Below are 9,248 nucleotides of genomic sequence, written 5' to 3'. Positions count from 1 at the left end.
CAGATTTCTCTGATGACTGCTCAAAGTAAAAAATATGCATCCTTAGTAAAACTCTTTAAAGAAGTTGTGACAATATTTAGAGAAAAGTAAAAATCAAGCATTTCATCTGTAACTGCATCTGTAAATTGTAAATTGATTTAGGTTTTAGTTCTTCAGGTTGCAGAGAGAAATATAGTAGTAAACTGGCGAATGATTGCTAACTATAGAAAGTTGAAGGTATGTGGTCACTTGTCACTGCAACTAAAGAACCGTATATGAAAGGAAATTTTCATCAGTTCAACCATAAATTTATATAGCCATATCTATATTTATCTGTTTATCTGTTGCAATGAGATTTCTGAAACCTTTAGAAAACTGGAGAATGATAGTCTGTATTTTAATAAAATACTGCATGTGCATAAACTAATCATCACCAAGTCATTTCGTGGTCTACTTCGGTTAATCCGTCACTTCAGTGGGGTCACTTGTTGGATGGTACGCTGTCTCAACGTCCCACAATACGAGTATATAAACATCACCAGCAGTGTTGATTGCAGGAAATATAACGAACGGATAATAAGTATCTTAAGTATCTTCTCTGTTTGACGTTAGGTCTCTCGAAAACTCAAAGAAAATTTCTTGGAGGTACAAGTTTTGAAATAGCAGAATTGCTTCCCTGTTTTTAGAGTGAACTATCCTGTAATATTCCTAAATCGCACAGAAGTCTTAAGTAATGTGGACTGTCACTAACTGCCTTTAAGTACTCTAATCTAATATTGCTACGATACTATCAGGTCTATGCGTGCTCTCGCCCCAACCAGCACTAGGTTCTTTTAAGTACCGGACCTTTTATATTTGATATTGTATTCAATTGGACATGTATTACTTCATAGCTGTCTTTTGGTGTGAATAATAGGAACTCAGTTTTTTATTGTATTTATGAACTTATTGTTTTTAACTTTTATTATGAAATATAATTTAAAATACGAGTATTGATTAGGGTTCTAGTATTTCTGACAAATTTAATGTAGAATATTTCATCTATGCTGGCTCTTATATACGCTTTTATTGAAATAACTCCTTTATTTAGTACATATTTGCAATATTTAAAGCTCTCTTCTCCCCACTGTAACAACAATATCCTTTTGTTTGTGTTAATTTCAAAATCAATGGTAAATATTGCTAATTGTATGATGGCTCTCCGTTATTAAATAATTACCGCCGTACAGATTTCATTATTTGACCCAAATTAGAAATATTGCATACATGAAAACTGCTGCGGGCACAAATCGAAATGATAATATTTAGTTAATTTATTTCCGACCAAATCAAAATGAGTAATACCAATATTTACGTTATATATCAACTGAAAATGGATTCTAATTCGCGACATTTAATGGAATTTATTTTGTCCAAAACCGAAACGACAACAGAACTCAGCAAACGGCAGTATCAGTTTTTCATTTCTAATGCAAACAAAATCGGGAATTGGAAATGTTTCTCGTTTGACTTTATTGAAAATTGTTTAATTTATGTTATCTAAAAGTTGAAAATATATATTTATTAAAAATGAAAATTAAAAAAACTAAGTTTTCGACGACAAACTTTTCGATTTATTACGGCAAAAAGAAAATTGAATTATAAATTTCACCTGCAAACGTTACAGGCGGAAAAACTTTTTTAATAATGTTGGAAACAAAATAATGGCCGTCCTCGTATAGATTGTATGTTGTAATGTAGGCAGAATTCTAAATAAATTCCATTTTATTCAAAATTCAGATATTGCAAAACTTTTATTTACTACTTGAAATGGCAAAAATATCCTTAATTAAATACAATTTATATAATAGAAAGTGCAGATAAATGATATATAGCAGTTACGATGGTGATTATAATACTTAATATCATTATAAACTTAATTATAAAGTATATCTGTATACTAAGGACATTTAATATTTAATTAATTATAGTTCAAAAGTCATCATAATTTATTTAAATTATAATTACTCATATATAGGGTGCTGTTTTAGCTGCTTGAGAACTGAGAATGATAACACAAGACAGAAATATTGTTCAATTGAACTTTTTTTTATTATAATCTGGAAGATAATTTCATGTCATTTATTTTTTGAATATTATTTCCGGCATATATCCACCGAGTCTACGCGTTTTATTGTCATGATCCATTCAATCAGCCCAATGTTTGACTATTTTTTGCAATAAATGTGGTCATATGGCGTCAATGGTGGCAAGAATATTAATTTTCAATGTTTGAAGAGTTGCTAATTTGTCAGTTGTCGGTATAAAATAATGAGGTAATAAACCAATGATATAGCCCCTAGTCCCATAAAAAGGAATCGAGAGACGTTAATTCGCACAGACAAGGCTACCCACCACCAGTTAACAGAACCACTTCTGGAAATAAAGTTGATATCTCTATTATCACATTGATTTCGCAATGAATCGATTCTTAAACAAGATTCTTATGGCAAGTTGCGCTGTCTTGTTCGAACCTGAAACTAAATATCGTCGATGTTTAACTGATTAATTTTTGGAAACAAAAATTTTACCAGCATTTGTCGATAGCGATCATCATTTACCGAAACGGCAGCTCCTTCCTCAGAAATAAAGACCGTTGATGCCGGCAACGTATAAACCGCAGCAAACAGTCAATTTTAATGGATATAATGGTGTATCGTTAACCGCTTGATGATTATTTTTGTTCCATATGTAGCAATGTAGCAAATATGTAGCCACCTATCACAAATGAATAAAAGGTTTATTTTGTTTACAGGCTCCTATTAAAGAAGCATCTAGCGTTTGCCAATTATCAGTATTAACCAGCACTTTTGCATAATCTCTCAAAATAAGACTCACTGAAGATAGATTACAGGATAATTGTGACTAATTTAATTTACCGAAATGTGAAATTATATGACCGGGAAATATCTCTCTCAACAAAGGTAAATTAGAACAAATTATTTGGCTTGTAAATTATTGCTACATATCTTTCACACTTTAAGAAACTTATAATCACTTGTGATAGTAGAGATCAGAATTGGCTGTTTGTGTCACATCTTTATCGTATACACCTTATCCAAAATATTACTGTTTGAGTTCATGAGAGAATTTTTTTCTTAATATCTTTGATCTAGGAATCTAAGTTCAATTTAAAATTCTAGATATACTTAAAAACCTCAAAAGTTCCTAGATCTTGGATCCTAAATCCAACATAAAATTTTATATATCTCTGAAGACTTTAAAAAATTTTTAAAGGTTCTTTATATTTAAATAGTTTAAACACAATATTACACCATATTCTTAAATTGATCTGTAAAGCGTTACGATCGATATGTAAAAGGAAGTATACCAAAAATATGGAAGTTCTTTATCTGAAGCACTGTTCGATTTAAGTTAATGGATGATATTTATGTGTTGCGTGTCAAATGTGTTTCCAGATACAATGAGTTACTACTCCTTAAATTCCATGGCACTCAGTGAAAACTGTAAGAGATATTTTACATATTTTTTAATTAGATTTAAACACAGATAAATATCTCATTGATGTTCATTCATTAGAATTTGGCTATAACCTTATTTTCTCTGTTGATACTCTACAGCACTAATGATAGTTTATATATGATGAATTTTTGCAATGAAATGTTTTTGAATCTTTTTTTGTTTTTAAATCTTTTTTTTGTTTTTAAAACTGCATATTTATTTTTTTGATTTATTTTATAAAATCTTAGAGAGTTGATTATTTTGGGAAATAATTTTATTTTTAATTAATCCAATATTCTACTACAGAAACCAAATGAAATTACCAAAATAAATATAAGTTAAAATATTTTCACTTTTAATCTGTAACCTTTAAATTTAATTAAAGCTAAAATATTTGCAAACATTTATTCGTATACGAACTCTCCCTCACATATATAGTAAAAACAAACAGTCAACAAACAGAAATTAAATTGCCAATCAACAAAATTAAAATCTTTTTATACCGGATCCGAATCCGAATCCAACAGTATGAGGATTTTAGTAATTTTAATTCCACTTGCATGGGTTCAACTCGATTAAAGAGGATTGAACTCCAATGTAAAGTTTAGAGAAATTCGGAATGACCTGCCCCGATTGCCGTTCATACTGTGCTTCTTCATTAAAGGTTGAAGTGTATTTCATTGATGACATGATACCATGGTTAGTGGCAGAGGATCCTTCAGTTGAGTGAAGTGTATAGAACGTTTTATTAATTTGCACAAAGTTAAACTTACAACCACAGCGACAGCAGTCCTTTAAAGTATCTAGGTACGGAAAGTGTGCGGATGATTTACTGATTCATATTTACTGACTTCAAGCTTTATGCTGCTTAAAGTTGTGGCTTTGTATTAGTATATAAATGTGTATGTCAGTGTATTTGGTCTTATTTATGTGGCTTATAATGCCATAGACACTGTTTACAAAATACTTTTGAGTCCAACTTATTAAGCAGATACGCCATTATTTGCCTTCATTTACACACTTTGAGGTTTCATCAGAGCTGTGTCAGTAACATGCAAAATATTTCTATTTTAACTCAAGCCCATCAAAGGCAGAGTAATTCGACTTTTACAGAGTGTAGTCAACAAAAAGGTTCTTAATAATTAGTTCTATACCCTTTTTAATTGATTAAAATATATTTAATTTTAATTAGTATAATTTTAAATGAAATTTATGTTATAATTTGAACTAAAAGACAAAAAGAATATATATAATTTTTTATTTTTAATCTATATAGTATCCCTTTATCTAAGGCACTGTCAATAAAAGTATCTTCGAAATGTTGGAATAATTTTATATAGCTTGTGCTGTTGTTGTTTAAAAGTATTTTTAGAATTTTGCGCCTACAAATATGCTAAATATTTCGTTCGCTTGTTTATTTCAATACTTTTGGAAAGTATCTGCAAATAAAGTAGATTCGAAATTATACTTTTTGTTAATTTTAAATAAACTCAGAGTAAAAGTGAGTTGAACACAATTTTTAATTATTTGCTCAGCGTTTAGTTAACATAAATTAACAAGATTTGTAGTGCAAAAAAGAATTTCTTAATTACGTGTACAATATATATCACAGATGTCGAACTGTAGAAACATTATCATCTTAAATTAGATTGTTTTTTTGTCGTATGTGACGTATTTTATAACGAAAAGGAAACTAGAAGGGTTCAAACAGTAATGAAGAAACAACAGTATTGCAAATACTTAAAACTTAGCAATACAAAACGGCAAAATTTTTCTTATCAGTTTGCCATATACATGAATTATCCTGCTATTAAGAAAATAGTCTTAACCACTCATTAACTCATTGGTTCAGAGCCCTTCTGTGAAGTAACAAATAGCTACACCAATAACTTATGTAAACGGGAGAAACAAAATCTACTTTAACACTGGAGAACCCAAATAGGCATGCAGCATTCAAGAAGATTCACTGATTCACATCACACATCACAGTTAACGTTATTCTTAACCTTAGCAGAAACGATATTAAAATCTACACTGAACTTCTTACAGTACACTGTAGACTTAATTCCCACATGAAGATTATAGGTGCGGTAGAAAGTGATTCCTGTTGACTCTGTCATGAGGAAGAAGGAAACATCTGAACATATTCTAATCAACTACCCAGCTGCGGCAAGACGTAGACTTGATTACCTTGCAAGCAGGATCTTAGTCACAAATCAAATAGGCACAATTAAGCTCACACTGTTTACAAGATTTATAAATAGTCTAGAATTGTTTTAGTTGGACATTTAGGCGGGAGACTAACAAGTCATTCAGCGAGCTTAGAGCATTAGCGCGTAATAGCGATATCTGAAAAGCATATATGAATGGACTAAGTTCTTGAATTGTGATTGTAATTTATAGAACATGTCATAATAATAATATTTAGGCGCACAATAGATATTTTAGGTTCATACTCCATTAGCATCGTATATGCTACTGCAACTAGCCTTAAAAAAATATACATATTAAAATTTGCTATAATACAACTTCATCTAAAGAATTAATACGTTACACTTTTACTTATCTTATATCTATAGAGCAACTGCAGAAATATATAAAAATGTTGATACATCTAACTCTCCTTCATGTTGTGCATGAGGGGTAAAATGAAAATAAGTTTAACAAAACGCAGACATTTTCTTTACATCGGCTCACATTTTTCTTAACCAATTTCGTGGTCATTTTAGTAACAAAATATCCGCTTTATTTCATTAAAATACTTAGATGGTGTGACATTCAAACATCTTTCCTGTGATATTTGGGAATTCTAGGCACGTATTTATCTAATGAAAGTTAAACAATGAATGTAATACGGAAAAATAGAAGAATTCACCAAAGTAACATGAAATGTAAGGCAACAGGCAACACACTTACAAAAAAATATTAAAAACAATAATTTAGAATAAAATTAAATAGATTTTTGTATTATTTAAAAATGAATGTTAGAATTATTTTAAAATTTTTGAGAGATAATATATTGTTTATAAACATTATTTTTAAATAATCATATACTAAATTTTTTGAAAGACCTCTAAAAAAAAGATTACTGTCTTTTTACAATATTAAAATATGAGTACAGGTAACCTGGACTGATGTAAATTCACTCTCAACATCACTCTCCACAAAGGTTACTTATATACTTTTCAATAAAATATCACTCATGCAATCAATTGATCAAGAGATTATTACAGACCTTTTCTCTAAAATGTGTTCATGGTAATTCTTTTCCGAGTTAGTGCATCTGAGCACTTTTACTCTATGATAGCTGAGGAGATTCTGCAGTCCCGCCCATCTCACTGACTAATTTGAGTATTCCTCATAATCTTCATGTTTATTCAATGATTGAACTAAGATCTGCGTACCGCCCCGTGCGGTTAGTGAATACTCTGAGATTATATAGTGCTAAGTAAGGCAGCCTGTCAATGGCTAAAATTTGTACATTTAGCATACTTGAGAGGTGATATTAATGGATTCAAGCCTCACACTGTGGCTTTGGATGCTTCCTACTTATCGAAAATAAAACAAGAAGTAACTTATCAAAAAAATATATGAATATATAAACACATGATAATATTAAATTCAAATGAATTTTATCAGATCAAAATAATATATATATATATATGGGTGATATTATATAGTTTATTTTAGACTATAAAAATTCATTAATTGTTTTGTTCATTATCCTTTTCTTCAATTTTGTTATTGTTCAATTATCTGTTATTGTTAAGAAAAATTAAAAAACTCATTAGTTGTTAAAATTAAAGATAATATTTTTACTTAGAATTTTGAAATTGTTATAAAATCCTTTTATTTATTATGACTTATTTTTATATATTATACACCAGATTTTCGAAGCAATACCCCTACTGACCTTTATATACAAACTCCATACGAGTAGCACTTCTTAACCAATATTCCATAAAACTTAATTTCTAGACAAAATAAATACATGAACTCTTTATTACAATATTAATTGCAAGAGAAAATACTAATTATTTTATTTTCTTCTCATAAAATCCTCAACCAAAATGACTTGCCTTCATATTGTTCACCACTACTGCTCAGTTCTGTTATTTAGTAAATATATTTCTCAGTGTATTGATATCGCACTTAAGCACACAACTGTAAACAATTATAAAAACATAACAATAAAGCGAGTGGATAATGTTCCTAATACTGAATATCATCTACTACTTTCGCAGAGGCTGTTTGCTTACGCATTCGTGGATTAAGTAAATAAACCTACACGTTCAAAGACAATCGAACACTGAAACTACTTAAGAAACGAAAGAAGATGCTCATTTATTACCAAGTTCCATGTACATATATATCAGAGGGAGAGTGAGGGGAACAAAATTTGTAGGAATTGTATATTTGCAATAGACACGAACAATCAGTGACGTGCGAAGCACACTAATGTGTGGAACTTTCATTGAAATGCCACATACCATAAAGGAGTACTACGCCAGGATACGCCACTGTATGTGGTAAGAACTGTAGAAAACTAAGTTCAGTACTGCGTCACAATTGCTTGGAGGAACCTAATCGAAAGTGGATAAATTTTATCATTTTCTGTTGAACATTTTTTATTATCCTTTTCGTTTCTGCACTCTTGCGGTTATAGATAAGTTAATAACATGGTTTACGTTACTGGCATATAAATTATATTCTAATCTCATGCGAAAATTGAACAACAAACTTTTTTCATTTATTAAAAGTAATTTATTTAATATAAAATATAACATTTGTAGGGATTTTGTCTCATGCAAATATATTCTATAAAAAAAATCTTGAGGAAATTTTTTTGTAGATCTATTTTCAATAAAGAATAATCTATGAATTTGGACTTAAGACTACTCATATAAATTTAGTGTCACACTTAACAACAAACTCTTCAACAACAGTTGTATTCAGGCATCTAGTTAAATAGGCTCTATAGTTATAGCACTATTTTTCATGAAAAAAACTCTTCAACAAGAGATATATATTCAGGCAATTCAATTGTGATTATAGTTAAACACGTTCAAATACTAACTAACCGCGGCATTGCGATCAATGTTCAGTGTAACTTGCACTTTTTATAGTCACTGAAGGACTTCTTTCACTCCAACTATTTCCACTATTTTAGGGTAGATGTTTAAACAATTTGTTTCGTGAATCAACACTTTGTTAATAAGTCTTCGCCTATGATGCTTCTACTTATAGAACTGAGCATTCTTCAAGACATTTTTAGTTGTGGCTATATCTTTCATATATAATCCGCGTTTGTCAGGTATACTCTACTCACATCTTATTATACCTATAACAATATATATATATTTCTCATATTTTAATATAGTATAAATATTTAATCCATATCCCTATACAAACATGTGAAGATTATACTTAACTATAACAGTCTCTTTAGTTAGGTACCATTGACCAGAACTTTATAAATAATTTCTACGAATTGTCCTTCTGCCATATATTTTTGATATATTTACAAAGAAAGGTAAACAAATATTTGGTGTTTGCTTTACCTTGAAAAAGATTCACCTCTTTTTGAATTTCTACTTTCCAAAAAGTACTTAATGGAAACAAAACCTCCTTTAGCCCAGAGCTATGACACTAGTCATTAAACGAAGTGTTTGTGGTTGTAATAATCAAATGTTTTATTGTCTTTGATTGTCTCCTAGTTTTACAAGTGTCCTTTTTATATTATCGAGAATCTCATTAGGTATATTTTT

This window comes from Teleopsis dalmanni, chromosome 2, assembly GCF_002237135.1.
Source record: "Teleopsis dalmanni isolate 2A chromosome 2, ASM223713v2, whole genome shotgun sequence".
Taxonomy (NCBI): domain Eukaryota; kingdom Metazoa; phylum Arthropoda; class Insecta; order Diptera; family Diopsidae; genus Teleopsis; species Teleopsis dalmanni.
This window is presented reverse-complemented; position numbering follows the sequence as displayed.